The 17,466-nt window shown below is 41.0% G+C and overlaps 1 protein-coding gene across 12 annotated transcripts in view; it reads right to left on the bottom strand.

The window, feature by feature from the left end:
* The window catches only part of foxp1b (forkhead box P1b), a 149,314-nt gene that overhangs the window by 90,635 nt on the left and 41,213 nt on the right, over window positions 1-17,466 (bottom strand). For 10 of the 12 annotated variants that reach the window (XM_084927551.1, XM_084927553.1, XM_084927555.1 and 7 more), the window contains one exon: window positions 8,325-8,391. The gene's annotated coding sequence lies outside the window, so the exon portion shown is untranslated. The other 2 variants (XM_084927556.1, XM_084927557.1) reach the window with 2 other exon arrangements.

Below are 17,466 nucleotides of genomic sequence, written 5' to 3'. Positions count from 1 at the left end.
CATTAAGAAATCCATTAAAAGGCCTTATTCCTTGCAAGTATGTAAAAGATGTGCCTTTCAAGGTAGAGCTGGGGCAAATCCACTCCATCAGCTAATGACGGCACTCATTACACAGAGAAGCTGGCTAATGAAGGCGCGGTGGCCGGCCGATCCCCTCACCCAGCATAAAGCCCTATGAAATGCTAATATCTCACTTCTAATTAAAGGATACTAAGTCCAAATGCACCTTCACGGCTACTAGCCGGCAACATAAATTTTATTTTTTAACACTACACTACACCCAGAGATGTGCCTGAGCAACATTCCATTAATTCATATTTTAATACCCCCACTAGTCCTGCGTTAGCCATGCTGCCTGCCTCTACTCTACCTTTTCTCTCCCCTATCAGCTTTATATTGTGAGTAAGCACATCATTACGCTTTCTAAGAGTATTTTTTTTCTTTTCTTTTTTTGTTTGCTGCTTTTTGTTAGTGCACATTTTGCTTTAAAGTGCTTCCAGAGATAAACACTTATGCACACATAGCCTTTATGCGTGTGTCACAGGGGAAAGGTCATGAAAAAACAAAGAAAGAAAAAAAAGAGGGAAAATATGCCAGCATTGCCCCTGCTGCACATGTACGCATTTACAATGTTTACACATCTTTGGCTGTAAATATGTTTACAAGAAAACCTGGTGCCTTTCTCAGAAACTGACCTTGAAGCCAGTAAACAAACCTCTTCACAAAGTTCATTAACGTCAAAGAGGGTATAGTCTTTTTCCCTTAGATGAAAAACAAAATAAAGAAAAGGTCAGCGCCATTAGCTTATCAAGAAAATATAACTGCAATGGAGTGGAAATTATAGTTAGGCCTGAACAAATACTGATGAAATAATGAGCAGGATGTGAGTCTTAACTATGGTTCAAAATAAACATGAAAAAAGGTCTATTAATCATTCATTGCCAGGTAAAAATGTGAACTGGTGGGTAATGATTTGATAAATTCTTTGCATCTTCCTCTGTGTATGTGTCATGTTATTTTAAGGTCACTGTGACTCATTTACGTATTCAATAAGATCAACTGTGAAAATCAGATTAAAAAAATGCAATGCAAAAGATTTTTTTAGGAAGAAAAAGATGTGGTTTAAAGTTGTATTATTCTGAGGTGTAATCTTTAAAAAACAAACAAACCTCACACCGCCATAATTAGTAAAAGAAAAAATCCATTTGTGTTTTGAGGTGAACACACAGAAATTACTTTACATTTAGTGCATCCTTTACCAGAGCGCAGCAGTAAAAAGCATGACTTTAAAGGTCAGTGTTAAGAACATATCACATGACATCTGTTTGATCCGAGCCCAAGTATTTTCCCAAGGATTCTATGGCTCTGTACTGTGTAAATCACGCAGTCTGACCTTCTACATTCCTCATGCTCTGTCCTCCCATTCATCCACAGGCACAGATAATACTGGGCAAATATCATAAACGTGAGGATTTTAGGATTGAGGTGAGGCTGCCATCATCCTCTACCAACTGGGGAAAAGAAAGCCCATGCATCTGAAAGAACCCCATTTCCAACTACTGCCAGACTAACCTGTGGTGAGGTTACCTGACCCTAATACCTAAAAAGCCTCAATGCCGACTATCCATTGAGAATTCCCTCAGATGAATGCCAATTTGAGTATCGTCTGTTTTTTCCCATTTTTATGACAGTTTTCCTGGGTTTTTCTATCTGTAACAGCATTAATTTGCACTTCTGCAATACAATCAACTAAACTGGTAGTTACAACAACTCATATTTCAGCAAACTTCAAGAAATTAGAGTAAAAAAAGCCACAGCCACCAGAACGCTACATTTCCTCTGCAGTATCCCAGGCTTTCTGGAGGTTGTGCGGTTGTGATTCCATCCAAGTATCATAAAGAGCCTCTAAGTATCGCCAAGACGTTTCCAGTTCAAACGCGGCGTCGGCTTCGGGCCAGGGCGTGACCTGCAGCTGAACTGGCCTCCGCTCGGCCACAGGGAGGAGGGCAACAGCCGCTCCAAACACATCACCGCACCCCCTTCTCCCTCCCACCACCCCGATAAATAACCTAACACAGCAAACAGAGGCCCATCAGTCAGCCCACACATAGCTAACACCGCGACGGGGACAGAGATCGATGGGGAGATACAGACAAATAAAGAAAGACAAAAGGAAGGCGAGAAAAGAGGGCACAGCGACGAAGAGATGTGGGGGTACACTGTGAGGGCATCTAACACTACAGAGTAGTTAAATATCACACAGGAGCCTGAGCCAAGCAGCGTCGAAGGCCAAGTACTGTAAGACTGTGAAAGCCAGGCTATTTTGCCGAGCTGTGACATTTGTTTCTTATTGTCTAAGTGGCAGCTGAAAGCATCTCCCTGCGAGGGCCCCTCGGCTTTGCTCTGGCCCGCTTTGACAGGGAGGTAACCATATTAGGACGTGTATGGTAAAGTAAACAATAACATAGTTGCAATGAGATGGAAATTTTTCAGCTAATGGTGTTTGTCATTCCTGTTTTCAGTGCACTGAACAGGCCTATGTTTTTCCTAGCTGGCCAAAGAGACTTTGTTTATGAAAACAAGGCAGGAGCCAAGGCTAAAACCACAGTATTAAAAAAAAGAGTGAGGGGGGAAGACTGTAAATAAATGTTACTTTAAAAAATGTCTCTACCTTTTTCATTTGATTACATAAATAAACCCACATTTGGTTAGAAATAGCTTTTCAGTTTTTCTCTCCCTTTCAGGCCATGTTCTCACAATAGCGGCTAAGTCTGAAAACACCTCTCTGCTTCTCCCCGCAGCAGCTGGTAACATCAATATTTCAGCTGTCTATCGCTATATATACAGTATTACATTTTTATTCTATATATAACATATAGCATGACCATTACCTACACTGGGCTTGCATGAACCCATGCAAACAGGAAGCAGAGGAGCTTTCTTTTCAGTTGCCAGTCAGCAAAAGGTACAGTGTCTCGTAGTGTCACGAGGTGTCACTGATGAAAAGTCTCCACTCGTACTACACGTGCACAACAAGCCTTAACCCAAGGTATTTCCAATATTTTCATCTTGGAATTAGTAAAGCTGTCCGAGATCCATTTCCAGGGACTCCGTCTGCATGTAGACGAAAGGCCAAAGTGCACAGGGACTGCAACGGTGAACATGTGGACGATTCCAACAAGAAACAATAAGCTCATGAAACTGTTTCAATATACTACTGTGGTTACATTCACTGACATAGAAATAATATCATAAAGGAAAATAAGATGCAGATGTCTGAACACAAATTCACAGCAGAGGTCAAATAAAACTAACAGCTTGAAACTAAAAGCAGTCCTAACAACATTACAACAGAATCAGATCAGACCTACGGCAATGATCCCATCCATTCAAAGGGACCACGTCACAGGAAGTAAATCTAAATCTGAATTCTTAAAATCAACTTTAAATTATATGAACACTACAGGCCAATACCAAATATCTTGACAATACTGACCTTTAAAGGGCCAAAAGCAGAATAGTTCACAATGGAGGAAGCTATCAAAGCTCATTAACTGTGTCACATTATTCATTTTAATAAATCCTACTCTGCTCTACAAAAGAGACAGGGCTGCAGATGGTTATGAAAAGGAAGCTGATGGTACAAGTGTGCCTTTGAAACAAACAGTGTACATTTAGCATTCTTTTTAACTAGCTTGTTGACTAAAATTTGAAATCTATCATCCCTTTAATAAAACCCAGTCAGCGTGGTAAAAAACAGTAAACAGCAAACACAAGTGTCTAGTGTGCTAGCACATTCTGCAGTATTTACCAACTATTTTGCTGAAGAGCCTTGATGGTATCGCACCAGCAACCAAGAACCTACATTTGCATGCCCTGAGAAAGCGCATTGGCACTTTCAGGTGAGACCAAGCGTCTCAGTTTCAAAATGTTAGCTCATGAGAATAACTCTTAATTGCTAATTTTAGCAGGTACTTTCTACAGCCATGTTTTAGTTGCCATTCAGTCAGTACTAAGGCTGAGTAAATCACTAGAGTGTGGACAAATTTTGTACTTGAGCTCCAGCTTTAATTATGACTCAGTAGTCAAAAGTTTTTGACACTCTCCAGAAAATCAAATAAGCTAATGAGTGGGAACAGTATATGGTGTGAAATGGAGACCCGTGCCAAACTCTGGATTGAATAAAAACAGGGAGATATTATTAAATGTGTCTGGGTTCAAAGGCCCAATTTGTTGTTAATTTCAACATCCATTATGAGCTATTTAAAAACAAATGTAGCCCTCACTCTGCTTTATGTTTCACTGGTCACTTGCTCTTCTCCTTGTCCACTCCCTCGCTATCTTTTCGGGGTTAAGATATAACCGCATGTTTGTGTGTGTGTAGGGAAAAACAATGACTCTGATATTTTCCAGCCCTTTGAATAACTACTGCTGAGTCATTGGTCAGCTATTCAAAAAAAAGGGCTTTACCTCGGCCTGAAGTTATTAAAGGAAAGTCTTAGTCCAGGTTCACATGAGTATTACTTTAGGCACCAAGTACATACAGTCAACTATAGGAAGCAGAAGCAGACATGCAACTCCTCCACTTCTGTGCTCTCCACATGTTGACTTTCTTTGTTTGGTTTCTACCCGCCTCTCTTCAGCTCTCGCTCCATCTCAGCCTCATTCCTAATCTCACACCAAAAATGCAAGCTGTTTATTTGCGTAGGTCTGAAACCATTCCATTAAGTAGCCCCACCAGGTGCTTTATCCCTAAAAGGGATTTGTTTTTCTAAAATAAACGGAGAAAGCAAAGGACTGCCAAAGTGATATCTACCATGACATGAAGTGAGCGCAACAAAGTCAAACTATCTAAATAAGAGGCACTGAGGCTTCAAGGAACTTTATGGAATTTCCATACATAGCCACAAACATTCATGTAGTGGAAACAAACAGGAATCTGTAGAATGTGTGCAATATATAAATGTACTGCTGTGCTTTAGGTGGTGAGGGTGTATGTACATAAGATATTCCATCCGTCTCAGCACCACTGCTTTGCTGTAAAGGCAGTCTGACAGATGCTTCCCTAGGTTACCACAAAAAACCCTGTGTAGTCATTTGGCTCAGAAGACAACAAATCAATCCCATTTATTAGCTCTATTTCATCTTTTCTGAAGCTGAGACACAAGGCCAAGACTGAGAAAGAGAGCTCTGGCACTTTTCCTCTCACTTTTGTGATTTTCTTTTCATCTCGCTATAAGACAACTCATCTGCAGATGGAATTTGCTTACTTCTGTCACCTCAGTCAATCTCACACGAGGGCTCTGTCACGTTAGCCGTCTGCACCTGGTAGCCGACTGACATTATCAAAGCTGCTCACTCTCCGAGGCAGACCAGAGAGTACACATCCATCAATATGTTCCAGACCAAGAGAAGACATGGCTGTCTGATGCTGATAGAAAAATAGATTGAAACTTGTCAAATGCGCTTTTCTACAAAAAAAGATATTTTAAGTAGCTTCAAGATCTCACATCTGTGATGACATTATAAGTAGGATTCCACCTACCTCACGACTACAGATAATTCCTATTCAGAGAGTTGCACGGAAAGAATCTCGCCCCATTGTGTAACATACGGTACTGAACATAAGGCGTGAATTTAACTGTGCAACCTGTTTAGTCAGACAATACGAAGGCAGACGATCTGCCAGAGTGTGTACCGATAGCAGCTGATGCACCCATGGGAGCAGAGCATCAGATAGGGAACGCAGACAGTGGCCAGGTGAGGGTGTTTAGAATGCTTTGACACATCCTGCGATCTCAATCAACAGGAAAAGGCAGAGGCATACGGTCGCTGTATGTCTCTGCGCTGGTCTGTATTGTGACGCCTTTGTAGTGACGATAATTTTTCATTTTCACGCTGCCTTGCATCTATTCTGCCTGTCACTGTTTTTAGCCGCAGCAGATAAGCTCAGAAAGTAGATTACGGTACTTACAGTGCATGAAAAACACAGCAACAAAACTGCAAATGACAGAAGCGTTTTACTTTCTTGCTAGAAATCTCCCCCATGTGGCACTTTCGCTACAGCGAGTTGTTTATTATGTTCCAAGCTAGGCATAAGCGATTAAAGGAGCTCTTAAGAATCAAAGTGTTATAAATGCATGGAAACACAGCCGGCTGTAAATGCCACAGAATTAGAAGCTTACCGAGCCTAATACTAATACATGGCAATTTTCAGCTTGATGCTGATATAAAGAAATTACTTTTTTAAAGTAAGCAATAAATGCAGTCAAGGGAACGATTACAGAGGCCCTATTTTCATCCCGGCATAAATCTCAACACGACCTTTCTGCGGGTCCAACTCATGAATCCACTTGTTTATTCTTAACGCTTCCATAAAAAGTAGATTAAACAAAGCAACTTCAACAGCTAAATGAAAGCAATATAAGCATTCACAGCAAAGCAAGAATTACAAGACGTGCCTCTTTGCACAATGTGTTCTTCTCTCCCTTACATGGATTCATGAAATTCAAATGACATCCAACATGAGAGGATAAGACTTTGAAAGACCTCAAAACAGGGGAACATGTTTTGGGCATCTGAGGATTGTCTTTTTTTTTTTTTATTATTGGGTTGGAAAGCTGGATGTCATCAGGTCTGAATAAATTGGCCAAAAAGGAGGCAAACACACGGCACACATCAGAAGCAGCCCTATCACACAGATATGCCCGTATGATGATAAATATTCCAGATATCCAAATCAAAACTTTTGTCAGTTGCCTGCACCTCAAGTATATGTCATACTCTAAAGTGCATGCTTTTAAAATAAATATTTTTAAAAGTGCGTTCGGTCCAAATGCAGAGAAAAATGAGCACCATACATGCTTTTCACACACTCGTCCTCTTTGACTCGATTGCACTTTAAAAGAGCTTTAAACACCAAGACATATTAATCCCATAAGCTGCCACGGGGATTTCTGCATTAGTGATGCAATCAAAATCACATTGGAAGCTTGTGTCAACAATTAAGCTGATCTTGCCACATTAACATTAATTACACAACCATTTGGAAGATTTCAGTGCTGATCTTACATCTGGAGCAGGCAGCTGAGGGCTCTGGTGGAGTGGACCTGAGTATGCGGAGAATGCACTCCAGATAAACTCTCAACATGAGTCCTCTGCTTCCATGTTTTTTCCCAAGGCTGAATCTTGTAAACGTGGTAGTGACTGAATCCCCAAAAAAACAGACTATAGGCTGACTGATACATTGTTACATTGCATATTTGTTTTCAGAATGTATGGAGAAGCTGCAGCTGTTAATATTTAAGACAGGATTTGTCTACAGGCAGGTGTTTTTTATTAGCAATCCAATATGACATTTTTAACATGCCACTTGAAGAAATATATTCAAAGAAAAACACTTGCAAAGTCTCTCTAGGTTCAAGAGTACAAAGAGTACAATCTCTTTTTTTTACTGATCGCACAACTATTTATTTTAATATTTATCAAATCAACTAAACAAAACCAAACAAACATGAGTTACATTACTCAGAATAGCTTTGTTGCCATGTAAAAAGCTACCAACAATGAAAGCACTGCTACCCATGTCCAACGTATCCACTTACAAGTCACAGCATGTTTATGGGGGGGAGCTAGTGAGTGAGAGACAGAAAAGAAATAATACAAAGAGAGATGAAAGAAAATATGGCAAAGAGAGGGAGATGAGGTGAGCTTTAAGTTGTACGAGACAGAAAACAGACGCACTTCTCCTCTGAAGTCCTGAGCTCCTGAAGTGTTATCACCCCCCACCCCCCGCATGCAAAGCACTTCTCCAAAGTCCTACTAAGCCTCACCCGATCGCTCCATCCAGAAGTTCACATCCAGGGGGCCTCAGACTCTCTCAGACAGAGACACGGGTGTGAGAAGCAAACCTGAGATACGGGTGATATGCCAACCATAACAGCTGTGTGTGTACTCCAACTCCCTTGTCTTGTTTGGTAAACACAGCATTACCTTATTTTAGCTAAAAACTTCTTGAAAATCTAGTTACTGTCCGTATGCCCCTGCGTCCAATTAGTCCTTCAGCACTAAAAACCTTTTTAAAATCAAACCACTAACTTTCTTTACTAGCCACGGTTCTAGTTTCTGATCAGCAGCTTCTCTAAACACTAACAGAGTGCACCTGTCAAGTCCCCGGCCCACCCTCTTGGCCCTACATGCACACACAAAAATACAGTACACAAACAAGAAAACCACCCTGCATTCAGTTACTTATTAAGCCCTTTAAATAGAGCATTCGCACACACATGCTGGGTCTGGAGTCTGGTAAATGATTGTGTGTTTACCTTCCACGAGGACTTGCTTATTTAAAGCAATCTTCAGTTCCAGCGGTGGTGAAACAGCCTCCTCGCCCTGCAGACACAAAATGGGAGAATTATTTAGAATTCTGAAATAATTACCGCTGCAATGTTCGTCATCAGCACCCTCGAGCCAAATTACAAAAAAAAGAAACACGAGGTACACAGGTGTAAACTACAAGCAGCCAGCAACGAGCCAGCAGCTTCCACCAGTTGCTATCGATTGGAATTGATAACCGGCGCAAACAGTCTTATATGTTCTGAGAAACCATCAGAAAGAAATCAATTCTCTACATTCCTGTGCTGTTTGCCTCCCCTTGTTTGTATGAAGCTGTACAAGCAGTCAGTGTACCTTCCTCAGCTGCTAGGAACGTAAAAGCAACCATTTCAGCTCAGAGCGGGGCAGGAGGCACCTTTCCTTTATCTTCCTGTAGCCTACTATTGTCACCGTCCGACACATCCTCGCATTTCCATCTGCCTGTTAACTACAACTACACCCATTGATGATAACAAGTGAACAATAGGGCTGTCTGTGAGTGAATGGTTTATTTGCAAGACAAAAACTTTTCATATTACTGACAGAGGATGCCCTTCTTGGCACCCCCTGCTGGTGAACACACCTCATCTATACCTGCTCTGCCCTCGCTCTACTCCCCTGGGTGGCCCTGATCTGAATTCACGGCTTTCCTAAGTGAGCACTCAACCCAGGCGAAGAAAGATGAAAAAAGAAAGAAGGAAACAAAATCTTATTTTTATGGTAAACTGAGAAGTGACTGTGGGCCAATATCTCAGGTGAATTTGAATAAAAGCATTAAAGCATATCCAAATATGAAAAAAAGGCTCCAACTCCCTCTCCCGCTGTTCTTTTTTGCCGTTTACATTTGGCAGTCAAAAATGTGGCCGGGCATTTGTGAAAGCGTATATCTAAAGCATGCCGAACGCAGATAAAAACAACCCGGACCAACGTGCCCAGTTTCAGCGTTAATTATGAGTTAAACGCCCTTGTTGAAAACGCGAGTCAACATGCAGCTCGCTCTGAACTCTACCGAGGGTTGAACAATCATTGAAAATGGACCATTCCCACACAACTACCCTATTATTGTGATTCATTACACTTCAATTAACATATCATCAATGGAATCGTAAATCAATGGTGAGTGGTGACAAATGACAGATATTTTCAGTTTCAAACTACTAAACATCATTAATTCCCATCACCTGAAAGAGCCCCGGGAGCTAAATGAGTTTACCCAATGCATAACATCCATTTAGATAAATGTTCCATCATTTTAATGATGGAAAATTTGTACTGGAGAGAAAAGGCAACAACGGGATCCTGATAGCAGCTGTACGCCTTTTCTCCTTGTAATATAAAGCCCATCTTGTAATACCTAAACAGATAATTGTCTCCATTTCAAACAGCACAGGGTTGTAATATTGCCATTTAGAACAGTGGGGGTGCACAGATCGTAGGGTGAGGATAAACAAGCACATGCTGCTTAGCCTGGTTGGGAAAAGGGAACCCATCACACACTCCCACATTGAGAATTTAGGGAATAGAACAATTCCTGGTTGAGATAATTACCCACCAAGGTGGGTTATGTGCATGCTCAGTAAGAGGCCAAATCTAAGAAAATGAATCTAAATGCAACAATTTTAAAAGACAAAGGAAACTAAGAAGCATTTTCCAAGGTTCTCATGCAAAGTCTTGGCTGGCTGTTGCAGATCTGCCGTGCCATTTGGTTAAAAACAAAAAAAACAAACCCAACGGCACATAGGACAACAAAGTACTTTTGACATGGAAATCTCACAGTGCAGTGACACGTAAAACTGATACTAACTGCACAGAGTTACACCAGTGATACAAACAAAACAGCACCTTGTTCCACCTAAACCTTTCACCTAAACTCGTGCAACAAACAACATCTTGGTGAGCACAGAATTCCAATAATCTGCTGGATACAAACTCAATAGAAAAATACCTGTTTGTCAGTTATAGCCTGCAGTTAGCCATTAATCTTGGACTTTCCCAAGGGGGCATGTTCCAGGCTTGTAGTAGCAAAGCTACTAAAAAAATGCATGTTCTGTCATAATGAGTTGCTCTGTGTATTTTCTCCATATTATCTTTCCAGTACAGTCACTCGGATTGTGTTTTCTTTACCTGGGTGGGTTCCTGGATTGATGACAACTCCTGGAAAGAGGTATGAAGCAAAACTTTGATGTCTTGCTGATTTCTGTCAAAAATGACTCACATATCTCAGCAGCGATTGCTTAAAAGTAAAAGATAATGAGCAGGAAGCCTTGAATTTCATTAATTATGTACACTTAATTGAAATATGTATTCCACTATGTTTTCATTGAAGAGGTAGTGGAATACTGATAGTGTTACTTCTGTTACTGGATGCCACTTGAAGTAGCCTGAGAAATTTTAAAAAACTGGCTACTAGTATGTACAAAGACTACAATGTAAGATATACATATTGAAATGATACAAAAATGAACATTACATTTTTAAGTTAATTATGCAGGAGATTTTTATTTGTGCCGCTACGAGACCTTTTTATTAGCCCGATAGCTTTCAGGTGATCCATAAAAATGTTTCCATTTTGTATGCAAATACCACAGGGCTTCATTGTAGTCATGGTGGGAAAAACATGCAAACACCTTATTTTCAGAGGAAATGGAACAATCAGAAGGGTTTTTTGCTATGGTAATGAACGGCTGTGGTTACATGTGAGTGTGAACAAAGACTCATTTTATTCTGTCCACAAACCTGTGAAGTGGACTTTCCTATTTTTTGAAGGGGTCACGGCTTCACAATATGCTCTCTAGTCACAGGTATGTTATCAGTGCCTTTGGCTTTGTTGTAAGATTGCATGTTCAAAATATGAATTAATACCCCTCCACTGAAACGCACCCAATCCCAACAAAAGGCCTGCATTCACTGTGGACAGCTCTTCAGCTCCTCTAATGGACAGGCTCTCCTCTCTCTTCACACCGTGCAGACAAAAAGATGAGGGCCCATGAATATTTACCACTAAGTAAAGTTATTCCATTAATTACTCTAAGCACGCTTAATACTATATCTGTGGCTACTTCTGTGGCGGCTTGTTAATGAACCTTCACATATCATTACCATATTAATTAATGCTCAACTCAATGGTTGTCAATAGGAGGCTGCCAGAGTTGTCTCGTGGTTCTTTACAGCCCATCCTGCATGTTTGGACCACTTAGCATCAGCATCTGAATAATTCTACAGCATCTATTTATCATGCCAGGCTATAATAGTCTGTTTGAATCTAAACAAAAAAAGTTGAGATACTGGTTTAACGCAGCTTAAGGCTGGTGGATCAGTACTAAAAGCATTGTGTAAATAAAATAGGGTGTAGAAGAGTTGTAGTTGTGTAGAGTCACTGATATGCAGGGTCACTGGTATTTGTTTTTAGGGTGTGTGCAGGAGATTTTCCTAGTCACTGTCTGTGCAATGAAACACAGGAAAATCTAAAGCATGACTCACTTCTCAACAAACGCAGCTGCTTACTGTATGATCTGATCTGCTAAAAGGGCTGACTGCACACTATTTTCCCCCTCTTTTCTTCTGGGCTTTTATTAAGAAGGACTGATTAAATGAAAACCATGGCTAAGTCTCATAAAGTCTAAAAAGTCAGCATTTTAAAAAAAGAGGAGAAAAATGCATTGTTGTGTTTTTTTTCTTTTTAATGTGATTGGCAGGATCAGGGCGTTATATTGTAACACCCACACAGACTGTAAACAACAGCACTTTCTGACACGCAAACAGACTCAAAACCCACCAATTAAACCCAACTTCAATCCAGCCAGCCCTTATTCTGGGTGCTTATTTTCAGATTCTCTTTTTCTAAGCTTAAAAGGCAACAGTGCAGTCTGGTGAATGTCAGGCCTGTCTGATCCCCCAGATTCTTTGGACCTGCCCTCACGTTTTGCTGAGCTAAGAACAAAGTACATAGAGCGCAGCTTTTCTCCATGGAGTGCTTTGCTGTCTTAATATTAACGAAGTGGACCCAAAACAAGCAAGGCCAAACATTTCTTTACACTATTCAAATGTGCCCACTGAATATAAAATGTCTCATCGACAAGACACTGAATGCATGCCGCTGATTACTGATCCATCAGAGAATCGCACTTTGTTTATTATTCTGTCAAGTCACAGCCAGTGCAGTTCAGCATCCACGGTCAAGAAAGGTTTCACACTTAACATGCAAAATCAGATCAGGCCGGTCGAAATGTTTAACCCCGATCCTGTATGTACAGTAATGTACAGCACAGCACACACGGCCTGAACATTATGCAATCCCATTTTTACAACAAACCCCTTTCCACCCTGTCAAGCAGGAGGACTGTCAATTCTACCCAGCCATATCAAGTTACCACTCTCGCCCAGGTCCCAGCTCCTCTCCAACCACAGATCCTGTGCGCTATTAATATCAATAAGCTGCAGATTCCATTTCCCCAGACAAAGACAAAGGGAGAACAAGATGCGATGAGTGAGGGGAGGAACTAATACCCTTACGCATCGTGGGGTTAGTAGTCACTCTCACCTCCAACCCTGCTGCACTGAACAAAAGAAACATTTTGCACATGTAAAACAGGACAATGTCAGCTTTAACTAATAGGTCATATATTTTCCAATCATTTGTGGCTGTTTTTAACTGGGACACCACAACACACACACCTCAGTACTGCTGTAGCTAACGTTCCTTGAGGTTTCCTTCAGTCTTTTTTTGTTTGTTTGTTTGTTTTGCACGTCTATCTTAAAGAATTTAGATTTGCCAGAGCATGAGCAGAAATGAACAAATTAACAAAATGATTCATTGCTTGTTTCATCTCTTTAGAAAACTCTCTAAACACTCAAATACTTCACTGAATTCACCCTTTTGCAATCTTACACTGTACAACAATTATTATACATGTTGCAGTAGCTTGTACTTATGACCAATAGAGAAAGGCATTGCCATCTACACCCTATACATAAAATCTGTCAATCACTTACAGAACACACCTACAAAGACGCTCGTACAGACTCGCAGTCATGGAGCACTGTGCCATAAAAAGGAATGACGAGGAGGAGAAAACAGTGTAAAGATAATATAATCTTCACAGACTTACCTTCCAACAGTTAAACAGACTTTCATCATGTTTACAAAACTGTATATTCATTCATATTTCCTCCAAGCACTGAGTGTTTGAAATCCACTTCTGAAGAAGAGGAGAAAGCTGGCGGTGAAAGTAGTCTAAGTAGTAATGAGGTAGTCAAGTGAGTTTGCATGTGTGTATGAGAGTGAAAGAGAGAGAGAGAGAACTAGCCTGGCCAGACGGAAGAGCTGAGAGGTACTAAAGGTATGTGGTCAAAACACAACAAAAGTCGGTGCCGTGCTCTAAATTAAATATGCAGGAAGAGGCCCGTTTGCATAAACACAAACACTCGGCAAATGAAGAACTGGCACGGAGCAGATGCCTGCTGGGAGCCCTACCTGTCCTAGCCTCTTTTAATTAGACAAGAGCATACAGAACAAATGAACATCACCGCGGTCAAAAAAACAGAACAGGAAAAACAAAAAAAGAAAAAAAAAACTTCCTCATGCCTCTGATGACATGAACAGAGGATTTCCCAACAGTTACACAGAAGGCACTTGACTTTCTCTACACTTTGTCAAACACCATACATGAGCATTTTACTTTTACATACACACAGCTAATTACTTCATCAATAGGCACTCTGCAAGGCTGAGGATAAAATTCTGACTAAATAAAATGTACCAGTCTAAAAATGTCACCAGAGCATGAAGTCTTCAACATGAAACTACTTAATTACAACCTAAAATACTAATTAAATTTTTAAATATCAAATTTAATTAATGTAAGTAGGTCATTTTTTGGTGTGGGCTTTTATTAAATGATGTCCTCGATTAAAATGAAAGTACACCTTGTGATCTTCTTGTTCTTCCTTACATATGCTTCTCTTCTTCCCACCCCCTGGTGGAAAACCTGAATTTTAGCAGGGAGGAAAAAGTGATTTTTACGAACATCCATCGTCCAATGCCTTTCTTCCTAAAGACACTCTGCTGTTCCCACTCTCCTCTCTACACCCCCTGCTCCCTCCCCCACACCTTCTTATTTGCCTCATCTGTTTCTTGGGCCAGGAATGCAGAAGTTTGTGCTGTAAGTGGGAAGCTCCTGAAAAAAGCGAGAGAAAAGAAAATCCTATCTTAGTAAAAACAAAACAAAAAGAATGGAAGCTGAGCCCCTCCAGAAAGTCTAGAGAGAAGCATCAGATGCTGAGTGACACATACTGATGTGGCCAGTCAAAGATGCAATTTTCATGTGAAACCCTCTCAAATGGATCAGGGGAAAAGGAGGGGCTAGGGGTGAGGTGACACAAGTTGACAGGAGAGGAGCGAGAGAGAAAAATTGAGGGGTGAGAGAGGGTAGGATAGAGGGAAAAAGAGCAGAAATGAGACCTCGGGAAAATAAACAGGGTGTTGGGTTTCAAAGGCAAGGGGGACACAGGCATTCCATTGTTCAAGCCAATTATCAGTAGAAAATAATAACAACAGATGGATCCAGAGCGGCCAACTTGTGCCGGAGCACCGTAGCGCTGGAGAACAGATGATGAAATGTGAGAGTGCTGTTGGAGGGGCAAGAGGGACAGGAGGGGTGGGGAGGTGCTGCTGCCCTACACACACACACACACACACACACACACACACACACACACACACACACACATAAAGTGACACACATAGCTCCTCACACCAGATGTGAACTTCTACAAGGACAGCATAATATGTGCTCTCTGGCCACCATTTGTACCGTACAATAGTTTAGTCAACAGCACCACGTGTTCAAAAGGGGCATCTGAAGTCAGATGACACATATGGCCCCCGTGTTGCCATGTGATAAATTCAAATCTGTGCATTCCTTTGGTGCTCAACAAAGCGGGGTCATTTGTTGGTGAACACGTGCTTGTTGCTGTAACAACACTAAAACATGTAATACGCAGAATGAACATGCATTTTATTTATTTTTCTTTCACTCTGATGACCTCCTGTGATGTTGTCATTTGATGTTTTACAGCATATTTTATGTTCACAGGAAGAACAGAAAGCTTCACTAGTGCAGCGGAGGCAGACCTCATTGACTCTGGCTTCATTCACAGATCCCTCATATCATCCATGGACTGACAGGCAGCGGAGGGGGCTTGCAACCTTAAAACAAAACCAATTCTCTGTGTGCCCTGTCAAGGGTGGGAGATGTCTGCAGATAGCAGTACAAAAGATCTGCCCTTCCTTTCCACAAGAAAAGACAAGTTTTCGTTTCATTAACTCCAGACTAAAGCGTAATTATCTCCCTACAGACCTTAATCACCAACAGAAGGATAATAGAACAAAAAGCAGTTTCTTCTTCAGTCATTAAAGTTTTTTTTTTAATGTTGTTGTTCTTTTTTCTTTCCTCTGCACTTTAGACGAGTCCATCAAACAATGCAAAAGATTAATGGGGGCTGGATTAAAGTCTCATTTTCAAAAACTGTTAGTTAAGGAGGTTAAAAGATTTTGGCCGATTTGCTTGAATGCGTCATCTTTGGCTCCTTTTTATCAGGCGGTTTGACCTGTTGACCAGCAGGGGCTTTGGGTTGGCTCTGAAAAGATCACGATGTTGGATCAATAAACGATTCGATTAAAAGTGGTAGAAAAAAAGCAAATATAATCAGTCTGAACACCAAAACACCTCTTTACAATTGTATATAATCTAAATGACTAGCATTGCTTGAAGCTGCTTGTGATATTATACCGTGAATGAAAAATCCCAGGAGGATTGTACAGACGGATTTCTGCAGCAGGAAGAAAAAAAGAATGGAAAACTTTGCCTAGATTTAATTAGCTCATGAGAAATAATTGCCATTAGCAAATCCCGTCAAATGGGGTTGAGGCATTTTGCTGTTAAAAAAAAAAAAAAAGTCATATTTTTGGATGATGAGGAGACAAAGGGTTTTCAAACAGGAACTGGCGGGCCATCAGCCGTTTAGTGCACTGACACTGGGGTCGAGTTAATTAGACTATTGTCATTTTAATCAGGACAGCACGGCGGCCATCACTTCCTGAAAGAGCCAGTGGACTTTAAACAGCTGAGGGATTTTTGTGTACGTGTGTGCATGTGTGTGAATGTATGCGCATGCACTGCATGTGTGTTGGGCCTGAGGTGTCATCCGGCTATGGGTTATGGGGTATGGTCTGGTTCCCTCACATGCTTAGAACATTAATGAGCTGGAGACACACCACGGAAACAAAGGACCCTGAAGGATCACCAGGGGAAACTACTCGCCTCTACTCTACTCATGTCTCAGTTCATTTGAAAATAATTTAAATATCAAATATTTGAAATAATTTGCTTCTCCCTGGCTATCAGATTTTGAATAGGGAGTCTTTCATGTCTTCTTTATTATGTTCTTCACTGGCATTAGCATTTAAAACATAATTAATGTAACCATATTTTCGAGGTGCTTACCATTATGTTAGAATAATGGTTTATTTTTGTCTGATTTCCATATTTTATAAATACAATGGGACGATCGTAATAACAAACCCAAAGAATGGCAAATGATAGATCAAATCTTTGCTGAATATCATTAATCTAAAGAGAGTTTTAATCAAAACTGACAAAAGACTAGATTTAACCTGCTCAAGGCTTGCATGATGAAACTCACTTTGTGCCACTCCTTGTGAAAAACAGATAAAGAATGGTCGGTCGTATTTAGCCACCAGGCTTCGGAGCAAAAGTTGGGGGTGGAGCAGAATAACTCGAGCTGTCAGTGGAGCGCTGCCAATCAGTGGAGGTGATAAGGGGACCAGCTTAATGTTAACAACAAAACATCTTTGTGACTTTTCCCCTGGCCATAGTTCAGGTCATCTGTGGACAAGGTCACAAAGGTAACCTGGAGACAAATGCTGGTGAACTTCCCCCCGTGACACCGGCGCCAGCCCCAGGGGCAGGGCTGGCCAATGACAATAGCCAAGCTTCTGAGTACAAAGTAGACTCTTGCAATATTTCACATTCACCAACCTCAAGGGAAGCTGCATTAAAAGAGGCTGGAGCG

This window comes from Perissodus microlepis, chromosome 5, assembly GCF_051167445.1.
Source record: "Perissodus microlepis isolate ML-2025 ecotype Zambia chromosome 5, ASM5116744v1, whole genome shotgun sequence".
NCBI classification, from domain to species: Eukaryota; Metazoa; Chordata; class Actinopteri; order Cichliformes; family Cichlidae; genus Perissodus; species Perissodus microlepis.
Note: the sequence above shows the minus strand (reverse complement) of the source record. Positions and strands in the feature narration are given on the sequence as shown.